The 23,624-nt window shown below is 39.6% G+C and overlaps 2 pseudogenes; both read left to right on the top strand.

Moving 5' to 3' along the window:
* On the top strand, positions 6,816–7,143 carry LOC109129238 (annotated as a pseudogene).
* LOC109129095 overlaps positions 17,822–23,624 on the top strand; it is a 12,455-nt pseudogene continuing 6,652 nt past the window's right edge.

Genomic DNA, 23,624 nt, shown 5'->3' with positions numbered 1-23,624 from the left:
TCTCTCCTCTTTAGTTGTAGAGATTTGTAGCCGTTGGTTGCTCAGGAAAAGAGAATGATAGCAGAATTTTCATCCAGGGTATCAATTCCCTATGCAGTTATAGTACAATGGGCTATCAATCCAAATGGTTGATTATGCTAGCAGGAAAGATGCAATCATAACAATGCAAGTCAAGCCAAGCAATAGTGGGGTTTTATCTAACAATCCTAAAATAATAAAAGAAAATAATATAAACAAAGAACCACACGATCTAAGCACTCGATGCAAGCATTCGAGTACAGGATCGGATGGGGTGATCGAGTAAGCAAAGATGGTATGAACAACTCGAGTGGTTACTCGAAACAGGTGATCGTGTACCTATTCGGGTAAGGGATCGAGTAAGGTATGAAAATGCAAACAATTAAGATACAAAAGCTTCTAAGGATGGGGTAATCGAATCCTAAGTATACCTGACCAGTACAGATGTCTTACATGCCTCAAGCAAATATTTCATAGACAATGAATCTCTAAAATCTTGTTAAAACACTCTCATGATAGAAACAATCAACCTTGATCACTCCCCTACCCAACTCTCGTTGGAGAAACATGAACAAGCAGGCATTAAGATCCTATTCATTATTGTCAGTAAACCCCTTACTCATCTAATCTCTTAGGCTAAGTGAGTAAACCTCTAGCATTGGTTGATTCACGCATCTCATCTACACCTCTTGGTGGTAAAACACCTTAGATCTAATCTCACCCTCTCGGTTTGTTGATAGCATTAAGAACACCAATCTAGAAGGAAATCTATTAAATATATACAATCAACTAAGACATCCTAACCGATCAAGAACACAAAATCATCTATCCTATCCCTAGAAACTTTACGACACTACTCGGAAATCATAGCAAGAAAGATAACAGCATATATGAACGAAAATTGCATTGTAATAAACGGTAGAGTAGAGAAGTAAGAATACAAGATAGAAATCTAAAGAAATGATAAAAAGTTATGAAATAAAATCTAACAAAAGGAGAAAAGTGTTTTGAGTCGCTCAGTTCTCTCACAGAAGCTCTCGTTCTCTGGTTTGAGGGTCTGCGGCGTGCTCGTTTGCGAGGAAGGAGAGGAGGGATTTATATATGGAAACCCCTTTGACCTAGCTTCCCAGTCCTTCCCGAGGGTCTACTCGAAGGAGTACACGAGGATGAGGTCGGGTTGCTCCTCGGGTAGACCTTCGGGTTGTTCTTCCAGCTCTTGGATCCTCCTTGATCGTGTTGGGGTTCGGACTCGTTCTTCTAGCTCGATGGTTCCTTTGGGTACATGCTCGGGTTTGTCCTTGTTTTCCCCCATTTTAGGCTCTTAAGCACCTGTTTTCATCCAAAATATGCAAATGCAAAAATGCAACACCCTAAATGGCCTAAAAGTGAATTCCTACAATTAATGACCTAAAAATGCTAAGTTAAGGGTATGAACAATGCAAAATATGGACAAAAAAGGATGCTAAAAACATGTAAATTAGAGAGTTATAAGAGAGAGAGAGAGCTCTTGGTTGATTGTGAAGCAGAAGGAGAAAGAGATCAACAACGCTTGACTTAGAGAGAAGGAGAAGGAATAAAATCGTCAGGGTTTGGGAGAAGGAGGATCCGACTACTTAAATCGTTTCAAAAGGTATTGATTTTTGGTAGGGTTGTAGCTAAGAGATTTTTCGTAAACTCTCATTTTTTCAGAAGTGAATTTGAGTTAATATTCTAGGAGATATCGGCAGTTTGGTGAGGCGTTTCTTGTCAGCCGCGGATTAAGACCAGCGGGTGTTTCGAGATCGATTGCTGTTTTATCTGAGATCTGATCGTGCTAAAATTTTGTGAGAATCTTCTGGACGTCGAGTTTAGGTTAGTGAAACCGAAAAGGGTTTGGAGTGAATAATGTTAAGAGTTTAGGTTAGTGTTAAACAATGATCGTTATATTGACCTCAAGGATTATGTAAGCTTTAAAACTAAAGGTTATTGAGCAAAAAGGTAATGAGTGGCTAGTAGAAAAGAGATATACTTTTCAGTATATCTCTAAGAGTGGACAACTGAATCACTTTTCAGTAAATCTCTTTGTGTAATTTGATTCCAAAAGCTGATGGTTAAAGTCAATACAAAATTCAAATACAATCATTTACTCGATAAACCAGTTTTCTATTTGCTTTTTTATTAAAAATCAAAGCTAATAGCTAACACAATATAAATCCAAACACAAACCAAACTAGACAACATATCAAACCGTCACGCTTCCAAACAACAAACGGGTTTTGAAAACATAAAACACTTGAGCAAAGAATAAAACAACTCACGGTTCATCCCAAACTCCAATCTCAAACCAAACTCAAACAAAAGTCAAACCAAACTAGACTTAAAAACAAACTGACACAAAACCTCACAACAACACATCAAAGCAGAGAACAAACTTGACCAAAAAAATACAAAACCCCACTCTTCATCCCAAACACAAACTCAAACCAAACCCAAAAAAAAATAGAGTTAAACAGAAACACAAACTCAAACCAGACACTTTTTCACACAATTGTTTATACAAAACATAAAACTAAGTTATACAAAACATAAAATATAAAACCATACCTTTTCAAGTTATACCTTGCAACCGCTGTGTCTACTTCATGAACACAACACTCTTCACCATTTAACCGCTGTATCCAGTTGATGATTACCTCCCACAAAACATGACAAAAGAGTCAATAAACATCACACAAATATTTATACAAAACGTCAAACTATTCTTACACTCTTCTCCTAAGAACATCAAACGAGATCACTATACAATCAATAACACAAAGACAAACATTACATAATAAGAACATCAAACTATAATCAGAGTCAATTGAACATCAATCGAATAAACCGAAACCCATAACCCTCCAAACAAATCTCAAAATCAATTTAACATCCGACTAATCTCACAATCCTCCACTAATAAGTCCAATCGACAGAAAACATTAACAATTCTAACAATATATCGACTTAATCCTAAACCCTAACAAATAAAACCATCGGAGATGAATAAGAAAAACATGCAACAACTCACACATTAGAAGACGAACCTTCTCATCTCCCATTCGTTAGCCGGTGGTCTGAACCCTCCCCTTCAAGCCTTCAGAAGAAAGCTCCACCGTCGTTTCCCACCAAAAGATACCTCCGCCGTCGTTTCTCTAGAGAACCGAAGCGTCAAATCCAAGAGTTGCCGATCGTAAAGCCATGTTATGCAGGATGACCAACAAACCTCCAATTTTAGCCGGGTGACCAATAAATCTCCCATTTTAGCCGGGTGACCAACAAATCTCCAATTTTAGCCAAAAACTTCATGGGAATCGAGGTGAATCGATTCGATTTTCTGATCACGGCATGAATCGCCTTTCCTTTCGCCGTTTGCAATGAGAGAGAAGAGAGAGAGAGAGTCGCGATAAATGAAAGAATAAAATGAGAAAAAAACACTTTTATATTTCCCCGTGAACCTATCACCGAAGGACACGTATCGGTCTTAACGGGTTGCTCAAAATGCTTCCCACAGAACCGATACTCTACACTGTGGAATCAATAATGGGGTTTTTAATCAAAATCTGGGCCCAATTTAGAGAGTACCTCTGTGAGAACTCTCCAGTAATGATGCTCTTATAGAATACCATATCGATTTTAAGAAAAAGAATCTCACATAATTGTAAAACGAGAAAATTCTATTTAATTTAGTAAACTAATGAAATAATTTTTTTTCGTAAAGGTTGATATATAAATAGTTTTTTAAGTGAAATATATTTTTCAAAAACAAATAAATAAATATTTTAGTTAGAGAGAACTTTTTACTTTAATACACTAATTTATATTTTTATATTTTAAAATTATTCTTACAATTCTTAGAATAAACTAAAGCTAAATTTTTGAATACCAAAATATTTTTCAAACATTAACCGTTATAAGTATTATTATTGTCAAATTTCAAAGACGTTCAACAACTTATTCACAAAATGTTTTACATGCAATCAACCGATCAAAGCGTCATCTTATTAGCATCCACATACAATTTTACTCTATGTATTACCACTAATAATGTATTGTTATACCCTAAAATATTTTATTGTTAAGATATGCTCTTTATCACCACCTATAAAATGTATCAGTAAACAAATTAAACCAATTTTTGTCTATTTACTTTTACTTTGAAGTAGTTTATTTTCATCATTAAAATTTGTAGTGGTAGTTTGTTTAACAACTAAAATTATTTACTCAAACAATATTTTGTATGAAAAACAGAAGAAAAAATATCTACACAATTGCAATGAGTTTATGACCTATCCAATAAAATTTGAGAAATTAAAAGACATTTAAAAAAAAAAATTATAACCATGATGATATATATAGGAGTCTTAGATCATTTATAGATCTAAAATATAAACTAAAATAAAAATTCTAAAAATACTACAACATAAGAAATTTAAAATATTTATTTTAAAAGGAATAAATTAATAAAGATCTTACATATCTTTAACTGAAAAAAAAACTCAAAATAATATAGAAATTTTTATTTTAAAATATCATGAATTTCTGATTAGAAAATCAAATTTAACTAAATAATATAACTAAAATCTAAAAATACTACAACATAATTAAATTAAAATATTAAAAAGAAGGAATAAACAAATATTGATAGCACGTAAAATTGTATAAGACAAATAGAATAAAAGTTTTAACCATCGTCTAAGTTGCGAAGTTGTAATTTGGGAATATATGATATCATGATTTTCACCCAGGGTATCAATTCCCTATGCAGTTGTAGTACAAAGGGTTATCAATCCAAATGGTTGTTATGCTAGCAGATGAGATATGATCAGAACTATGCAAATCAAGTCAAGCAGTAAATGGGTTTGATCTAACAATCCTAAAATAAATAAAACAAAGCAAATAAACAAGAACCACACAATCTAAGCACTTGATGCAAGTATTCGAGTACATGATCGGGTGGGGTGATCGAGTAAACAAAGAAAGTATGAACAAATCGAGGGTGTACATGAAGCTGGTGATCGAGTACCAGTTCAGGTATAGGATCGAGTGATGAATAAAAATGTAAACAATCAAAATGCAAAAGATCCTAAGGATGGGATAATTGACTCCAAAGTGTTCCTGACCAGTATGGATGTCCTACAAGCCTCAAGCAAATATTCCCTAGACAATGAATCTCTAAAATCTTGTTAAAACACTCTCGTGATAGAAACAATCAACCTTGATCACTTCCCTACCCAACTCTCGTTGGAGAAACATGACCAAGCAGGCAATACGAACTGATTCATTATTGTCAATAAACCCCTTACTCATCTAATCTCTTAGGCTAAGTGAGTAAATCTCTAGCATTGATTGATTTAAGCATTCCATCTACACCTCTCGATGGTAAAACACCCTAGATCTAATCTCACCCTCTCGGCTTGTTGATAGCATTAAGAGCACCAATCTAGAAGGGAATTTATAAAACATAAACAACCAAGCTAAGACATCCTAACCGATCAAAAACACAAAATTGTCTATCCCATCCCTAGAAACTTTGTTTCACTACTCGGATTTCATTGCAGAAAACATAAAAGCATAGATAAACAAAAATTGCATTGTATTAAAATATAAAGTAGAAGAGAAGAGTACATAGTAGAAATCTAAAAGGATAGCAAAAATAAGTAAAATAAATCCTAACAAAAGTGGAAACATTTTTGAGTCGCTCCAGATCTCTCTCAGAAGCTCTCGCTCTCTGGTTTGACGGTCTGCATCGTGCTAGGGCGAGAGGAAGAAGAGGGGCGTTTATATATGGAAACCCCTTTGACCTAGCTTCCCAGTCCTGCCCGAGGGTCTGCTCGATGGGGTGCACGAGGATGAGGTCGGGTAGATCTTCGGGTTGTTCTTCCTTCTCTTGGATTGGGGTTCAAACTGTTCTTCATGCTCAATAGCTCCTTCGGGTACATGCTCGGATTTGACCTTGTTTTCCCCATTTTAGGCTCTAAAGCACCTGTTTTCATCCAAAGTATGCAAATGCGAGAATGAAACATCCTAAATGGGCCTAAATGCGAATTCCTACAGTTAATGACCTAAAAATGCTAAGGTAAGGGTATAAAAAATACAAAATATGGACAAAAAATGATGCTTAAAACATGTAAATTAGAGAGTTATCAGAATCCTGTATTTTGGTAAACTATGTTAGACAATGAAAATCAATGAAAATTTTAAAATAAAACAATGTCTGAAAATAGTGAGATGGGTGGAAGTAGTCGAAGATTTATTGTAGCAGTATATAAATATTGTATTTACACACTGATTTAGTTTTTTCTACCCATATATGAAACGTAGTTCAATCCAGCCTTATATGAGGTTCATCTGCAAGTGTCTTTCCGATCATAGCAATATGATCGTCAGATACCCCATTTTCTTTTGTTAGCAAGGTTTTCTGCATAGTTTGTATTTGTTTTTTTGTTGTTCATGATTTTCTAGCATATTTAAAGTTTGATTTGATATAGGATAATACCACTTAATACACATCTTTATATAATAAGACATATGCTCTATTTCCTAACGATGATAGGTATATATTTCCTTTGTCTTTGGATTAGTTTTTTTTTTGTTTGGTAAAAATTTGTTTAACTTTCTTTTCTAGCGATTAACTTGGACATGTGTCAAATCTAAGATCGTTAATTTGACACATGTCGCAATCATGTCAAGCAGTATATGTTTTCCCATGTAATACAACCTTTTAGGGACTAAAAACCTATGTGTCCCTCTATCTGGATTTTATTTTTTCTATTTGAAGGTGAAGTTTATAATATAAAAAAACAATCCCTTCTGTCATGTATCCACGATTAATGCAGCCTTAGATGCTTCAATTGTGAAAGTATTGAGCAAAAGGTTTTTACCTATGGTTCCCGTATTACAGATCAATCCTACTACACTAATACAATATACGAATAGGAGGCATAGGGGAAGAAGCACTACGCCGAGAAATCAACAACACGAACACTTTGTTCAAAATGATTCCCTTTCTTTCTTCTTCTTCTTTGCGATTGGAACTAATTAAATTAAAATGGTTGGAACGATAAACATCCATCTCGTTCGTACTTTGGATACCCGTATAATCATTGAAGACTGTTGAAGTGACTCATTCCTAGAAATTTAGGGGCGTTGAGAACAAAGAAATTTTGAGAGTTTCCTTTTTTATTTTTATCTAGCATGAACCCACTTGGTTGTAAGAAAATATCTTTTGCAAGAAGGTTGGCTAGGGATTTCTTGTAAAAATATTAGCCCCGCTTAGTTCATAATGACATCACATTTTTACATATATTATTTTCATTATGCACCTAAAGGAGGACTCATATGAGATGAAAATCTCACATACGGTTCTGAAACGGAGAATTCGTTAAAGCGAATGACGACCGTAACGGATGTCGGCTCAATCTGAAGGAAATTATGCGGAAGCATTACAGAATTATTACGAAGCTATGCGACTAGAAATTGACCCCTATGATCGAAGTTATATACTCTNCTAGTATTTTTGTTTTTTTTTTTATGATCCTAGATACCAAAGAAAGAGTTCCGGAATTCTTAAATATGGGGCTCTAAAGGCGGATTCAATCATCTAAAAAGAGGATAAAATATAAACTAAAATAAAAAATCTAAAAATATTAAAACATAAGAAATTTAAAATATTTATTTTTAAAAGAATAAATAACTAAAAATCTTACATATATTTAACTGAAAAAAATAAAAGAAACACAAAATAATATAAAACTTTTATTTTAAAATATCATGAATTTATAATAAGAAAATCAAATTTAACTAAATAATATAACTAAGATCTAAAAATGCTACACCATAATTAAAATAAAATACCAAAAAGAAGGAATAAACAAATATTGATAGTACATAAATTCGTATCCAAAATTGTATAAAACAAATAGAATAAAAATTCTTACCATCGTCTAAGTTGCGAAGTTGTAATTTGGGAACCCTGTATTTCGGTAAACTATGTTTAGAAATGAAAATCAATAAAAAAATTAAAAACAATATGATGTCTATTATTCATACATGTGAACATAGTCAGATAGGTGGAAGTAGTCGAAGATATATGTGTAGCATTATATAAATATTGTATTTACATATTGATTTAGTTTGTCTACCCATATATGAAGAATTGTTAAATTCAGCCATATATGAGATTTATCTGCAAGTGTCTTTTTGATCATAGCAATCTGATCATCACTCATGATACCCTGTTTTCTTTTGCTAGCAAGGTTTTCTGTTTTTTTTTTTTTGTTAAAAAACATTCAATTTAAAACATAAAGAAAAAAAATCTTTACAGGGGCCATAGCCCAATATTGGAAACCCAATTGATTAAATACTAATTAAGGGGGAACTAAGATATAGGTTTTGTGATCTTGCATGCATGATTTGTATTTGTCTTTTTGTTATTCATAATTTCCTAGCGTATTTAAGTTTTGATTTGATATGGGATATCATTTAATATTTATCTTTATATAATAAGACATATGCTCTATTTCTTTACGGTGATAGGTAAATATTTCCTTTTTGCTTTTGGATTAGTTCTTTTTTGTAAATTTTTAAAAAAAAAATTTTTTCTAACGATTAACTTAGACATATGTCAAAATCAGTAACATCCGCGAACCGAAATTCCGGTTTAGGGGTTGCATTGGTCGATGCAATAGGTGCATCGGTCGATGCATGTTCAGTTTTGTGCAGACGAGTTTAAGTTAAGCACTGCGTTTTGGGCAAAAGGGAAAAGGAAAACCCTAAAATCGTTTCTTTTGTCTCATTAGTCGATTTTGGCCGTTTTTGAGAGATACAAAAGAGAGAAAGAGTGTTCTTGGTGTTCTTGGTGATTTCTGTGGAATTGTGGCTTTTTCTGGTGAGATCTGAGGCTTAGAACGTTGTAGGAGCTTGCTAGGAGTGTTTTATTGCTTGCTTGAGGTTCAATTTCGTCTTGGCAAAGGTAAGTGCATGACCTTGGCCTATATAAGCTAGAGATCTCTCCGATTTGCTTGATATGTGTTGTTAGGTTTGTTAGATTGATGTTTGGGACGTTAGGAAGCTTTCTTGTGGCTTGGGATCGAGGTTTTGTGGTTGTAGGAACGAAGATCCGGCGAGAAGCTTCGGAGGAAAACGATGCTCGGCATTGCATCGGTCGATGCACATTGTGCGTCCGTCGATACAGATGTGAGGACGGCGCTGAAACTCTAGGGTTTTCGTGTTATGTTGAGCATGCGTCGGTCGATGCAATGGGAGCATCGGTCGATGCAAGTTAACCTTGCATCGGTCGATGCAGATCTTGCGTCGGTCGATGCAACCTCCAACTGGTGTCGGTCGATGCATGTTGGTGTCGGTCGATGCAGAGTCCTGGTTTGTCGATTGTTGAATGTTGATTATTGGTTGATGGTTAGAGATGTCTCTATTGCTTGTGTGTATAGCCCAGTAGATGGGAGGATTGCCTTACTGAGTGTTTATAATATACTCATGCATTGCAATTTGTGCTTGTGGTGCAGGTAAAGGCAAAGTGTGATCGTGGAATCAAGGCAATGAAGAGGAGGATGTTCTAGGGACTCGATTGGATGTTGTCTGGCATTGCTAGGTTGCTAGAGTTGAGTCATTAGAAACATTGCTAGGTTGCTGGTTCCATGTTTTCTGATGATTGGTTATTCGGATATTGGTTATTTATGTTTATTGGATATTTATTGGATATTGGTATTGTTATTCCGCTGTTGATTGTGATTGTGGTTAGGTGGCTAGTGGGTATGGGACCACTAATTGTAGTTTATTTATTTATTATATTTATTATTTATTAATCTTTTTTTAAAAAGGGTTGGGTCCTTTCAGTTTGGTATCAGAGCCCTTATGGTTCTAGGTTTGGGTTCACTTGGCTTTGTGCTGTAGATGTTTGGGATTTGCATGCTTTGATTGATTATGTGGGTTAGTCAATTGTGTGTGGCATGGAGTCCTAGAACATCCTCTTCGAGCCTACTTTGTGATTCCACGGTGAGTTTATATTTCTGTGTTATGATAGAAATTGTTTGCTTAGTCTTCTGTTCATGGTAGTGCAGATGGCTAGAGATGGTGCTGTTGCTGGTCGTGGACGCGGACGTGGCCGTGGACGCGGACGTGGTCGTGGTAGAAGCAGAGGCCCAGCAGTGAGTGATACTGCAGACCAGAGTGTGACAGCTGAGGGTGTTGGTGAGTCACAGGGTGTCCAGATGGATTCCATGAGTGTGGCCGGAGGGGGCGGTGTTGATGCTCCAGTGGTCGGTGATGATAGGGTCCCAGGTGTGGGAGTCCCAGTTGGTGGAGTCCCTGGTGCAGACTTTGCGGCTATGCTAGCACAGTTGTTGGAGCGGTTACCACCAGTGGTATCGGCTCAGGCTCAGGTAGTGCCACCAGTGGTGGCGGAGGAGCGGCAGCCAGTGGCTGCGGATGCAGTAGCACATGGATGGTATTTGTCCATGCTCAAGGAGATGAAGAGTCTTGTGACTGAGCGGTTTTCGGGTGGTACAGACCCTACTGCTGCGGAGGCGTGGAGGACGAGTGTGAAACGTAACTTCCATACTCTGAGATGTCCTGAGGAGTTTTGGGTGGACATAGGGGTCTATCATCTGGTTGGTGATGCTCAGGTGTGGTGGAGATTAGTGGCTGCTAGGAGACTACAGAGGGAGATGACTTGCGCTGACTTCGTCTTGGAGTTCAACCGCAAGTATTTTCCTAGAGAGGCATTGGACCGGTTGGAGGTGCAGTTCTTTCAGTTGTCTCAGGGGACACAGTCAGTGCAGGAGCTAGACTTGGAGTTCAGTTGACTTCTATGTTATGGGGGCCGGGCTATGGAGCCTGAGGAAGCCCAGATCAGGAGGTTTGTGAGGGCTCTTCGTGATGACTTGAGGGTCCATTGTAGAGGACGTAGTTATGCTACGCGTGCAGAGCTGGTTGAGACTGCAGCAGAGATTGAGGAGGATATCCAGGCACAGTCAGTGGCGGTTAGTCCAGCAGTTCAGCCTAGTAAGGCTCAGCATCATGGAGGTTCTAGCAGGGGCGGCAAGCCTGTGCAGGGAACCAAGAGGAGGTGGGAGGCTACGCAGAAGCAGAGTGACAGGGGTTGCTTCAAGTGTGGGAGCAAGGATCACAAGTTTGCTAGCTGTCCCAAGAGGAGTGCTCCGACAGCAGGGGTTCGTGTATGCTATCATTGCAGGGAGCCAGGGCACATCAGGCCCTTGTGTCCCAAGTTGCAGCCGGCAGCAGTGGCAGCATTGCAGCAGGTGCAGCCTGGAGGTCAGCAGGTGGCACGGATTGAGCAGGCGCCACGGGTTTACACGACTGCAGAGACTGGTGGAACCAGTGCCGGGGCGATCACAGGTATAATTTCTGATACTTAAGCTTTGTGAATTTCATTAGGTTCAGATTTTATGTTTTTCCTGTGATTAAGTGTTAGGTTCTCAACACATGAGGTTTGTGTAGGGACCTTGTTGGTGGGCGGGTTTAAGTCCCACGTTATGTTTGATTCTGGAGCTTCTCATAGCTTTATTACTCCGGAGTGTGCAGAGAGTGCAGGAATCAGAGGGTATCCCAGGGAGCGTATAGGAGTTGTCAGAGTTGCGGGAGGCAAGTTCCTGAGAGTTGTTGGACGAGTTAGAGGAGTTGATATTCAGATCGCAGGAAAGTCGTGGCCAACGGATTTGCTTATCAGTCCTGTGGAGTTGTATGATGTTATTCTCGGGATGGATTGGTTGCATCGGCATATGGTGCATTTGGATTGCCATCATGGTAGAGTGGAGTTTGAGCGTCCAGGAGGGACGTTCGTTTTTCAGGGGATTAGACCGACTTCGGGGAGTCTCGTGATCTCGGCCATCTAGGCTGGGAAGATGATCGAGAAGGGCCGTGAGGCTTATTTGGCTACTATATCTATGCCAGAGTCAGTAGGGAAGTCTACGGTTAGCGGTATTCCGGTAGTGGGGGAGTTTGAGGATGTGTTTCAGTCATTGCAGGGATTACCACCATCTCGGTCGGATCCTTTTACTATTGAACTGGAACCAGGGACGACGCCGTTATCCAAGGCTCCTTACAGAATGGCTCCAGCAGAAATGGCAGAGCTGAAGAAGCAGCTAGAGGATTTGTTGAGTAAGGGATTCATCCGTCCTATTGTATCACCATGGGGAGAGCCGGTGTTGTTTGTGAAGAAGAAGGATGGGAGTTTCCGGTTGTGTATTGATTATCGGGGTTTGAACCGGGTCACTGTGAAGAACAAGTACCCTCTTCCTAGGATCGATGAGTTGTTGGATCAGTTGAGGGGTGCTACTTGGTTCTCCAAGGTAGATCTGGGGTCGGGTTATCATCAGATACTGATAGATGAGGCAGATGTGAGGAAGACGGCTTTCAGGACGAGGTATGAGCATTATGAGTTTGTGGTGATGTCTTTCGGGTTGACTAACACACCAGCAGCGTTTATAAGATTGATGAACAGCGTGTTTTAAAAGTTTCTGGACGTGTCTGTCATTATTTTCATCGACGATATCGTGGTATATTCTAAGATTCCTGAGGAGCATGCAATGCATTTGAGTGCAGTTCTGGAGAAGCTGCGGGAGCAGAAGTTGTTTGCTAAGTTGAGCAAGTGCAGTTTTTGGCAGCGGGAGATGGGCTTTTTGGATCACATTGTTTCTGCAGAGGGGGTTTCTGTAGATCCGGAGAAGATTCAGGCTATCAGGGATTGGCCTAGACCGCAGAATGCCACAGAGATCAGGAGTTTCCTTGGTTTGGCAGGTTACTACAGAAGGTTTGTGCAGGGTTTTGTAAGTAGAGCACGCCCTATGACTAAGTTTACAGGGAAGGATGTCCCTTTTGCGTGGTCACAGGAGTGTGAGGAGGGCTTTGAAAGCCTTAAGGAGATGTTGACTACTACGCCAGTGTTGGCTTTGCCTGAGCAGGGAGAACCCTATGTGGTTTATACAGATGCATCTAGAGTTGGTTTGGGGTGTGTGCTGATGCAGCATGGGAAGGTGATTGCCTATGCTCCGCGGCAGTTGCGGAAGCATGAGGGCACCTATCCTACTCATGATTTCGAGATGGCTGCTGTAGTTTTTGCCTTGAAGATTTGGAGATCTTATCTTTATGGTGCAAAGGTACATGTGTTTACAGATCATAAGAGCCTGAAGTACATATTCACTCAGCCCGAGCTGAACTTGAGGCAGAGGCGGTGGATAGAGCTGGTGGCAAATTATGATTTGGAGATAGCCTATCACTCTGGTAAGGCTAACACGGTTGCAGATGCTCTGAGTCGGAAGAGGGTATCTTCAGCTTAGGAGCAGAAGATGAAGTCTCTGGTAGGAGAGATCAGTGCTTTGAGCTTGTGTGCTGTTTCACAGGAACCGTTGGGTTTGGAAGCAGTTGATAGAGCAGATCTTCTGAGTAGGGTGCGGTTGGCTCAGGAGCAGGATTTGGGGCTGGTGAATGCCTCAAATGATGTGGATTCAGAGTATCAAGTCACAGATAATGGTACTATCTTGGTGCATGGTCGGGTTTGTGTGCCCAAGGATGAGGATTTGAGATAGGAGATCCTGAGAGAGGCTCCTGCGAGCAGGTTTTCTATTCATCCATGAGCGACTAAGATGTACCGTGATCTCAAGAGGTACTATCATTGGGTCGGGATGAAGAAGGATGTACCTAGTTGGGTCGCGCTGTGTGATATGTGTCTGCTAGTGAAGGCTGAGCATCAGGTTCCTGGCGGGCTGCTGAAGAGTCTACCCATTCCTGAGTGGAAGTGGGATATGATTACTATGGACTTCGTGGTGGGTTTGCCAGTGTCCAGGACGTTTGATGCTATTTGGGTCATTGTGGACCAGTTGACTAAGTCAGCACATTTTCTGGCGATTAAGAAGACTGATGGAGCAGCGGTCTTGGCTAAGAAATATGTGAGGGAGATAGTCAGGTTGCATGGGATGCCATCGAGTATTGTGTCTGATAGGGATTCTAAGTTCACATTAGTGTTCTGGAAGGCATTTCATGCAGAGATGGGCATTAAGGTGCATATGAGTACGGCTTATCATCCCCAGACAGATGGACAGTCAGAGAGGACGATACATACGTTGGAGGATTTGCTGAGGATGTGTGTTTTGGATTGGGGAGGCCATTGGGCAGATCACCTAAACCTGGTAGAGTTTGCTTACAACAACAGTTATCAGGCGAGTATTGGGATGGCTCCTTATGAGGCTTTGTATGGGAGGCCGTGTCGTACACTGGTATGCTGAACTCAGGTGGGGGAGAGGAGCATGTTCGGGGCAGATTTTGTTTAGGAGACCTCAGAGAAGATTCGGGTTCTGAAGCTGAACATGAAGGAGGCTCAGGATAGGCAGAGGAGTTATGCTTATAGGAGGAGGAGAGATCTTGAGTTTCAGGTAGGAGACAAAGTGTACCTCAAGATGGCCATGTTGCGTGGTCCAAACAGGTCATTGACTAAGACTAAGTTGAGTCCGAGGTATATGGGTCCGTTCAGAGTGATTGAGCTAGTTGGACTAGTGGCATATAGACTAGAGTTACCTGAGGTTATGCGTGCATTCCACAAGGTTTTCCATGTGTCTATGCTGCGGAAGTGTCTCTGTGAGGATGATCGGTTGTTGGCTAATATTCCTGTAGATCTTCAGTCTAACATGACTTTGGAGGCGAGACCAGTGAGAGTTCTCGAGAGGAGGATCAAGGAACTTCGGAAGACGAAGATTCCTTTGATGAGAGTCCTTTCGGACTGTGATGGTGTGGAGGAGCAGACTTGGGAGCCTGAGGCAAGAATGAAGGCAAGGTTTAAGAAGTGGTATGAGAAGCAAACCGCAACTTGAGCTTGTCTAGCCTGGTCCCATCTGTAATCCGTGGCTGGAGCGGGAATGGAATATTCCAGCCCATCTCTCTTGTTTACTCGGTCGCTTGGGGTGGTTGGTTGTGCGACTCAGTAACAAGATGAGGTGGTGCTCGGGGTACAAAGTTTCCGTGTGGCGGGGTTTTTGAGAAAAGGTTCCTGTAATAGAAGTTTCCAAAAGTGGAAAGTTTCCAGAAGTGGAAGGTGCTAAAATGGAAAGTTTTATGGGAGTTAAAATTTATCCATTTTTAGTGGTGGAGGGCCTTGAAGGGGCTTGTGTGATCTTAGTGGCGGACTTTTGATTCATTGTGCCATGTGTGGCAGTCTTTTTAGACATTGTGTGGCCTTTGTGGCGGGCTGTTTAGCCAGTTGTGTGGTCTTTGTGACGGTCATGTTTAGGACAGATGGTCATTGTGACGGTCCTGTTTAGGACATATGGTCTTTGTGACGGTCCTGTTTAGGACAGATGGTCTTTGTGACGGTCCTGTTTAGGATAGATGGTCTTTGTGACGGTTCTGTTTAGGACAGATGGTCTTTGTGACGGTCCTGTTTAGGACAGATTGTTTGGTCTTTGTGACGGTCCTGTTTAGGATAGATTGCTTGGTCTTTGTGACGGTCCTGTTTAGGACAGATTGTTTGGTCTTTGTGACGGTCCTGTTTAGGACATTTGTTGGCCTTGTGGCATGTATATGATCCTTGTGTGGTCATGAGGTATTCCAGTGAGGGGATATGTGGTTGGTAGGACATTGAGATATTTTAAGTGAGCCACGGGAAGGAAACCTGGATAGGGATAGGACTCAGACGTGTTCAGAATTGTTTGCTCGCGACTCTTGGGGGACTTAGGTTCTCCTAGTACTGACATATTCTGAGACTTTTTGGCTTGGGAGTATGGTTGGTATATCGACTTCGGATGACGATCCGGGGGCAGAGAGACGAATTTGGATTTTTCCTTATATATTATGGCATGCGGGCTTAGGCCCGATGAGGAGCCAACATTATGGCATGCAGACTTAGGTCTGATGAGGAGCCAATAAAAACTCAAGGTTTAGACCTATGGGTAAAGGAAAGTCCAAAAGTCGAGAGAAAATAATGCCTGGAGCGTGAGTCTATCGCCAAGAGGTGACCTTCCGTAGATCGGTCGGAAGAGCGCGGGCCGTGGAGATGGTTGCACGGGATTCCTTGGCTGATGGTTGTTTGAGATTCGAGGACGAATCTAGATTGGTGGGGGATAATTGTAACATCCGCAAACCGAAATCCCGGTTTAGGGGTTGCATCGGTCGATGCAATAGGTGCATCGGTCGATGCATGTTCAGTTTTGTGTGGACGAGTTTAAGGTAAACGCTGCGTTTTGGGCAAAAGGGAAAAGGAAAACCCTGAAATCGTTTCTTTTGTTTCATTAGTCGACTTTGGCCGTTTTTGAGAGCAACAAGAGAGAAAGAGTGTTCTTGGTGTTCTTGGTGATTTTTGTGTATTGGTGGCTTTTTCTGGTGAGATCTGAGGCTTAGAACGTTGTAGGATCTTGCTAGGAGTGTTTTATTACTTGCTTGAGGTTCAATTTCGTCTTGGCTAAGGTAAGTGCATGACCATGGCTTATCTAAGGTAGAGATCTCTCTGATTTGCTTGTTATGTGTTGTTAGGTTTGTTAGATTGATGTTTGGGACGTTAGGAAGCTTTCTTGTGGCTTGGGATCGAGTTTTTTTGGTTGTAGGAACGAAGATCCGGTGAGAAGCTTCGGAGGAAAACGATGCTCGGCATTGCATCGCTCGATGCACATTGTGCGTCGGTTGATGCAGATGCGAGGACGGCGTGTAAACTCTAGGGTTTTCGTGTTATGTCGAGCATGCGTCGGTCGATGCAATGGGAGCATCGGTCAATGCAAGTTAACTTTGCATCAGTCGATGCAGATCTTGCATCGGTCGACGCAACTTCCAACTGGTGTCGGTCGATGCAGAGTCCTGGTTTGTCGATTGTTGAATGTTGATTGTTGGTTGATGGTTAGAGATGTCTCTATTGTTTGTGTGTATAGCCCAGTAGATGGGAGGATTGCCTTACTGAGTGTTTATAAAATACTCATGCATTGCAATTTGTGTTTGTGATGCAGGTAAAGGCAAAGTGTGATCGTGGAATCAAGACAATGAAGAGGAGGATGTTCTAAGGACTCGATTGGATGTTGTCTGGCATTGCTAGATTGCTAGAGTTGAGTCATTAGAAACATTGCTAGGTTGCTGGTTCCATGTTTTATGATGATTGGTTATTTGGATATTGGTTATGTTTTGAATATTGGTTATTTATGTTTATTGGATATTGGTATTGTTATTCCGCTGTTGATTGTGATTGTGGTTAGGTGGCTAGTGGGTATGAGACAACTAGTTGTAGTTTATTTATTTGTTATATTTATTATTTATTAATTTTTTTTAAAAAAGGTTGGGTCCTTTCAAAATCTAAGATCATTAATTTGACACATGTTGCGATCATGTTAAGCAGTAATCTGAACACGTGTAAACATCTTATCAATACAACTTACATGTGTCACGATCTCGTTAATGAATAATTTTGACATCAAATTTTATATAATAAAATGTGTGTGAAATTATTTATCAATAATTATATTTCAAAATATTTAATAATAAGTGAAAACATGTCAATTTTCATATAATTAAGAATTAATGTATGATTTAAAATTTTAATTAAAAATAAATAAAATAATTATAACATGCTTTTGTGTACGTCGTTAGAGAGATCCCCTTAATCTTTTTTATACTATATGACTTTTTTTATTCTTTTTAAGTAAACTGGAAAAACAAAATTTAAAGGTTAAAAAGAAAAAGCAAGAATATATTAAAGACAAACCCTAATTTTTACTTTAAGAGATCTGAGTAGCCGCTTTCGTTTTCCTTGGAACAACATATCACAAAAAGAGAGAACAAAATGATGTACGATCTTCCGCCAGATTTGGTCGAGGAAATACTTTCAAGGGTTCCAGCAACATCAGTGAAAAGGTTACGATCTACTTGCAAACGATGGAATGCTATATTCGAAGATGAAAGATCACTGAGAAGCACTTTCGTAAAGCACCAAAGGAGTTTATGGTTCTCATGTTAATCGAAGGGGTTTAGGGTTTGTCCAGTGAGCGTCACTCTCAACGTCCTTCTATAGAGTTTAAAGGTGCACTTGGTTTAAAACCAAAGGAGTTCCTTCTATAGAGTTTAAAGGTGCACTTGGCTTAAAACCAAAGGAGTCCCATTCTTTTTTTTTTTTTTTTAATAAGAGATACCATTTCATTATAAAGCCCAACCTGGCAACAGTTACAGGGATATTGCTAGAGTTTTTGAAACACACATTGATGGAGATATACAGCCAAATACTTAAGAAACTATGGGATTTGAAAGTATGAGAACCAAAGGCTAAGGTAAGTGTCTTGTGTTGTTGAGTAATTTCCTTGATGAGCACGATCCAAATCGAGCAATCTTCGCCTTACCCGGAGCTGGATTTCTTGCTTCAACTGATTTTCAGTGCGAGTTGAGTCTGTGTGTAGGCGAGAGTTGTGTTCCCTCCATAAGTAATAGATCATAGCTTGGAAGACCATTTTGCAGACTGTATTGAGTTTCCTATTTGCGGTAGGATTCCTTATCCAGCTTAAGCAGTTAGAAAACAATGGGCCTGGGGACGAGGCAAAATGAGAGAAGAAGCCTGACCATAGATTTTGGGAGTAAGGACATAGAAAGAACAAATGGTCCCTTGATTCGCTGCCAGTGAGACAGAGTAAGCAATTTGTTGGGACAGGGAGATTCCACCTGGATAGTCTGTCCCATGTCGTGAGTCTATCCTGAACCGTGAGCCATAGGATGAAAGCCATTGATAACTCTCTAATTTACATGTTTTTAGCACCCTTTTTGTCTATATTTTGCATTGTTTATATCCTTAACTTAGCATTTTTAGGTCATTAACTGTAGAAATTCACTTTTAGGCCATTTAGGGTGTTGCATTTTTGCATTTGCATATTTTGGATGAAAACAGATACTTTAGAGTCTAAAAAAAACAAAAAGAAGAGTTAACAAGTTGCAGCTTTCGCAAGGAAGTAACTGGTTACATTTATAGGGTTTACGCAGAAGCATCAAGAAGGAAAAAGGAGGCACCCGACCATACCACCCGATAATTGCAACATAGCACCTGGTCGAGTTCATGACGAGACCTTCAAATATCGACTCTAACGAAGATTTTACGTTGGGATTCAGCTTCTGAGTTCTTCTTTAAAGTTATTGGAAATCGAGTTCTCTTTCCAATAGTGGTTATTTGAGGCCAATCGGATGTGCGGTTCAAGAGTTATTTCTGTTTTAGTGAGCGTATATACATCCAGATCGAAGACCATCCGATCACCTATCCGATGATGCACCTGAAGTGGGGCTCGAGTTCCACCTCGTGTAGCATGGTCGGATATCTGCTGACGTGGCTAGGTCAACCTGTTTCCTTATAAATACTCCCTCTTAACCCTATTTTCGACAGACAAGGGGTGAGAGCTGTCTCCACACTTTTCTTAACATTTCTTTTCCAGTTTTTGTTCTTCTTTCAACTTGAATTCTGTTTACATTTTGCTCTTGATTCTTTTTAATAAAACGTGTATCTCTTTCTCATCTTTATGATTATGCAATTTTTATTATTTATGGGTTTATGTTCATTGCCATGAGATCTGAGTAGTGAATCAAAGTTTCTAGGGATGGGATTGTGTTCTTGATCGGTTAGGATGCCTTAGTTTGATTGTATATTTTTGATTTCCTTCTAGGTGGGTGTTCTTAATGCTGTCAACAGACCGAGAGGTTGAGATTAGATCTAGGGCGTTTACAAATGCTACAGACCGAGAGGAGTAGATGAAATACTTGATTTAACCAATGCTAGAGGTTTACTTGACTCTGAGTAAGAGATTAGATGAGTTTGAGTTTACTGACAATAATGAATCGATCTTAATGCCTGCTTGGTCATGTACTAGTGCAAGAGTGTGGGAAGTGATCAAGTTTGATTGTTGCTAGTGCGAGAGTGTGGTGACAAAGTTTTAGAGATTCATTGTCTATGAAATAATTGCTTGAGGCATGCAAAGCATCTGTACTGGTCAAGAATACTTAGGATTCGATTACCCCATCTTTAGGAGCTTTCATATTTTATTTGTTGCATTTTCTTTACTTACCCGACCACTTACCCGATCAGGTACATGATAACATGTATTGAGTGATACCTCGAGCTGTTCATATCTCATTTGCTTACTCGATCACCCCACTCGATCCGGTACTCGATTGCTTGCATCAAGTGCTTAGGTCGTGTGGTTTCTTGTTTATATTCTTGTCTTTCATTTATTTTAGGACTGTTAGAACAAAAACATTATCTGCTTGGCTTGACTTGTATTGTTCTGATCATATCCTTCCTGATAGCCCTTTGCACTAGCAACAATCAAACATGTATGACAACCATTTGTATTGATAACCCTTTGTACTACAACTGCATAGGGAATTGATACCCTGGGTGAAAACCTATCTATCAATTTGGATCTCAGGTGAACCTACACGACCCCTTACCCGATCCATCACCCGAACCCCTACCTGATCCCCCACCCGAACCCCTACCCGAACCTGTCTACCCGAGCACCTGCTCGTGTGACCTTTCGGATTCTTGATCAGGTACTTGTATACACCAACCGTTTGCCAAGAGAACCAAGACATCAAAGGACGGTATCAAAGTAGAACAAGAAGAAGTGGGAATGGAAAACCCACAGGATCAAACTGAACTTCTAAGGAGAAGGAAGATTGGTGATAGTGATGCTCTCACTACTTATACTCAGAGGTATGGGATAGTGCCTCCTGCTGTCCACAACACAACCTTCACAATCAAGAGTAGTCTGATCTCAATGGTTCAAAGCAACAGATTTCATGGCCTGCCTACTGAAGACCCCCTTGCACATCTTGATGAGTTTGATAGGCTCTGTAGTCTCACCAATAAATGGAGTTAGTGAGGATGCCTTGAAGCTGAGATTGTTTCCATTTTTCTCTAGGAGATAAGGCCCATCAGTGGGAAAACAATTTACCTTCTGGAAAAGTCACCTCTTTGATTGATTGTAAGAAGGTCTTCCTTGCAAAGTTCTTCTCTAGTTCAAGGATTGCACGTTTGAGGAACGAAATTTCCGGATTTCTCCAACAAAATGGCGAGTCTTTCAGTGAAGCATGGGAGCGCTTCAAAGGCTACCAGAGACAATGCCCACACCATGGATTCAACGATGCATCTTTGTTGACTACTTTGTATAGAGGTGTTATTCCCAGTATCAGAATACTTCTAAACACAGCATCCAATGGAAGTTTCATGAATAGAGCTGAAGGTTGGGAATTAGTAGAGAATCTTGCTCAATGCGATGCAAATTACTGTGAGGAATATGATTTCAGCTTCAAGGGATGTATTGATTCTGAGGAAGGGCATAGGAAGGAACTAAAAGCCTTAAATGAGAAGCTTGAGAGGCTAGATAAAATCCGTCTAACCCAACAGGAGCAAGTACATGTTGTCTGTGAAGATGAGCAGTTTATGGTCCCAATGTATCCTCCACAACATTCCAAGCAGCCCCCTGCTCAAGATCAAGAACTGACGAATATGCTTCAGCAAGTTCTACAATGTCAAGCTAGTGAAGTTATGGAAACAGCCAGGCTGTTTACAGAGATGAACAACAAACTGGACTACATTAATAATGCCCTTAATTTCAATATTGAAGATTTGACCTCCAGAATTCATCACCTTGAAAGCTTGGCTGCTTCTACTTGTTCAGGACAACTCCCAGGGACATCAATACTCCATCAAAGGGAGTTGGCTACTATCCATGCTATAACCTTAAGAGAGTTACCTGCCTATGAATAAAATATTACAATCATTGGGGACAATGCAGTTCAAGATGGGGAAGATTTATGTGAAAATCATTATGTAGTCTTTGAGGGTGTAAATTGGCCAAAAGCAGAGATTTTCGCAGCATATGAGGAAGCTCCAACGGGAGCACGACCCCATAACACGACCCCATGTTCGGGTTCATGTTCGGGTCCATGGTAGGGTCACACTCCAGCTCTCCCAGAATGCTCATATTCAATCTCCAAGCTTCCCCAACAGCTAGAGTCAAGAAATCCCGTATGTGATGGGTTGTCAGCACTTCAAACTACTAACATTCTCAAGGATTTTGTGGGAACTACAGTGAAGAAGATCAGTGGGAATATCAAGAAGCTTCAAGGGAAAGTCAGTGGTTCTTCCTCAAAGAAAGCAAAGCAAGGGCTGCATATAACGATCAGGAATAAAACTTTTAGCATTGATCATGGAAAAAGAAGAAAAATGAAATCTCAGGGAATAGAGAGGACTTCATCTCCTCTCTATAAATTTTCCAAAGCATGAGAAGGATGAAAAGTCAAGCTTAGTGACTTTAAACAAGCTCACTTGGGAGGAAGTCCCAAAGGTATCCTTCTAAATATGGCTTAAGTTTTTTGCTGTTTTGATTTCTTTTCTTTAGTGTCTTTGAATTCTAGGAATAAAAGACATTAAGTGTTAAGAGGATATTTAAATGAGCTAGAGCCAATCCGATGCCTAACCCGATGGGGTACTCGATGCCCTACCCGAGGCATGACTCGGATGCTGGTCCGAGCAACAGGTCTCCACACATCAACGAGCTCACTGATGAGCCAAATCCAGCAACCACTGGAGCTGAAAACAAGCCTGAGTGTACATTGGGAAGCATGGAAGCTGTAGTGACGTATTTCTTCACCAACCCATGATGTACAACATTCATCCAATCATTGTAAATAACATTGCATTTAGTTTCATTTCATTTTGTGTGATTCTTGGATTTCTTTTCAGACTTTTATTTACACAGAGACTGTGTAATTTAAGTTTGAGGGAGGGTCCTAGAATGTATTTAACATTGTGTTTTATTTTCTTATTTTCTTATTTTCTTATTTTCTTATTTCAAATTTTTACATGCTAGTTTTATTTATTTGAGTCTGCATCTATGTGCATTGAAAAAACCAAAAAAATTTTTTAAAAAAAAAAAAAAAAAAAAAAAAAAAAAAAAGAGTGTTCATGTAGTTGCATTCACATATTAGTACTGAGTCTAGTTTGTTTCATATAGGATTGTTGCATATGCATATTAGGGGAAAATGATTAAAACCATCTTGTTTAAAATCAAACCTTAGGATTGAAGTTATAGCCCTTAATCACAGTTCATTGTTGCTAGATCAATCTTTGGAAAAAAATAAAAAATCTTTGCTTAGAACCTTGTGTCTTTTGAATGATTCCTCCACTTGTTTTAACATTGGGACATCTCTATATTATTGGATTTAATTTGAACTTTAATTGTCTTGCTTATGGAACTTGAATACTTGCTCATGGTAACTCTAAATTCGGGTTAGCACTCTATTTTTACCAATCTTTTCGTTTAACCCAATTTGTTTTCCCTACCCATGAACCCAAACCTTTCTTTCAAACCTTGTTGTGAATTGTTGAGTGAGGCCTTTTTCATTGTGCTATAGGTTGTGAAACCTTGAGAGTATTGAGAATGACAAAGAACTGCCTCTTGATTTAGCTAAGTTAGAATTTGAACTAGCTAATAGATTCGGTTTTGAAAGATAGGTTGTTAGAATGTTTATTTGGAATTGGGTTGAGGAATAAAAAAAATATAAGTCCCTAAGGTTAGAATCAATTAGCTCTAAGTCTCAAAGTAAAAAAA

The sequence above is a fragment of the Camelina sativa genome, chromosome 15 (genome assembly GCF_000633955.1).
Source record: "Camelina sativa cultivar DH55 chromosome 15, Cs, whole genome shotgun sequence".
Taxonomy (NCBI): domain Eukaryota; kingdom Viridiplantae; phylum Streptophyta; class Magnoliopsida; order Brassicales; family Brassicaceae; genus Camelina; species Camelina sativa.
Note: the sequence above shows the minus strand (reverse complement) of the source record. Positions and strands in the feature narration are given on the sequence as shown.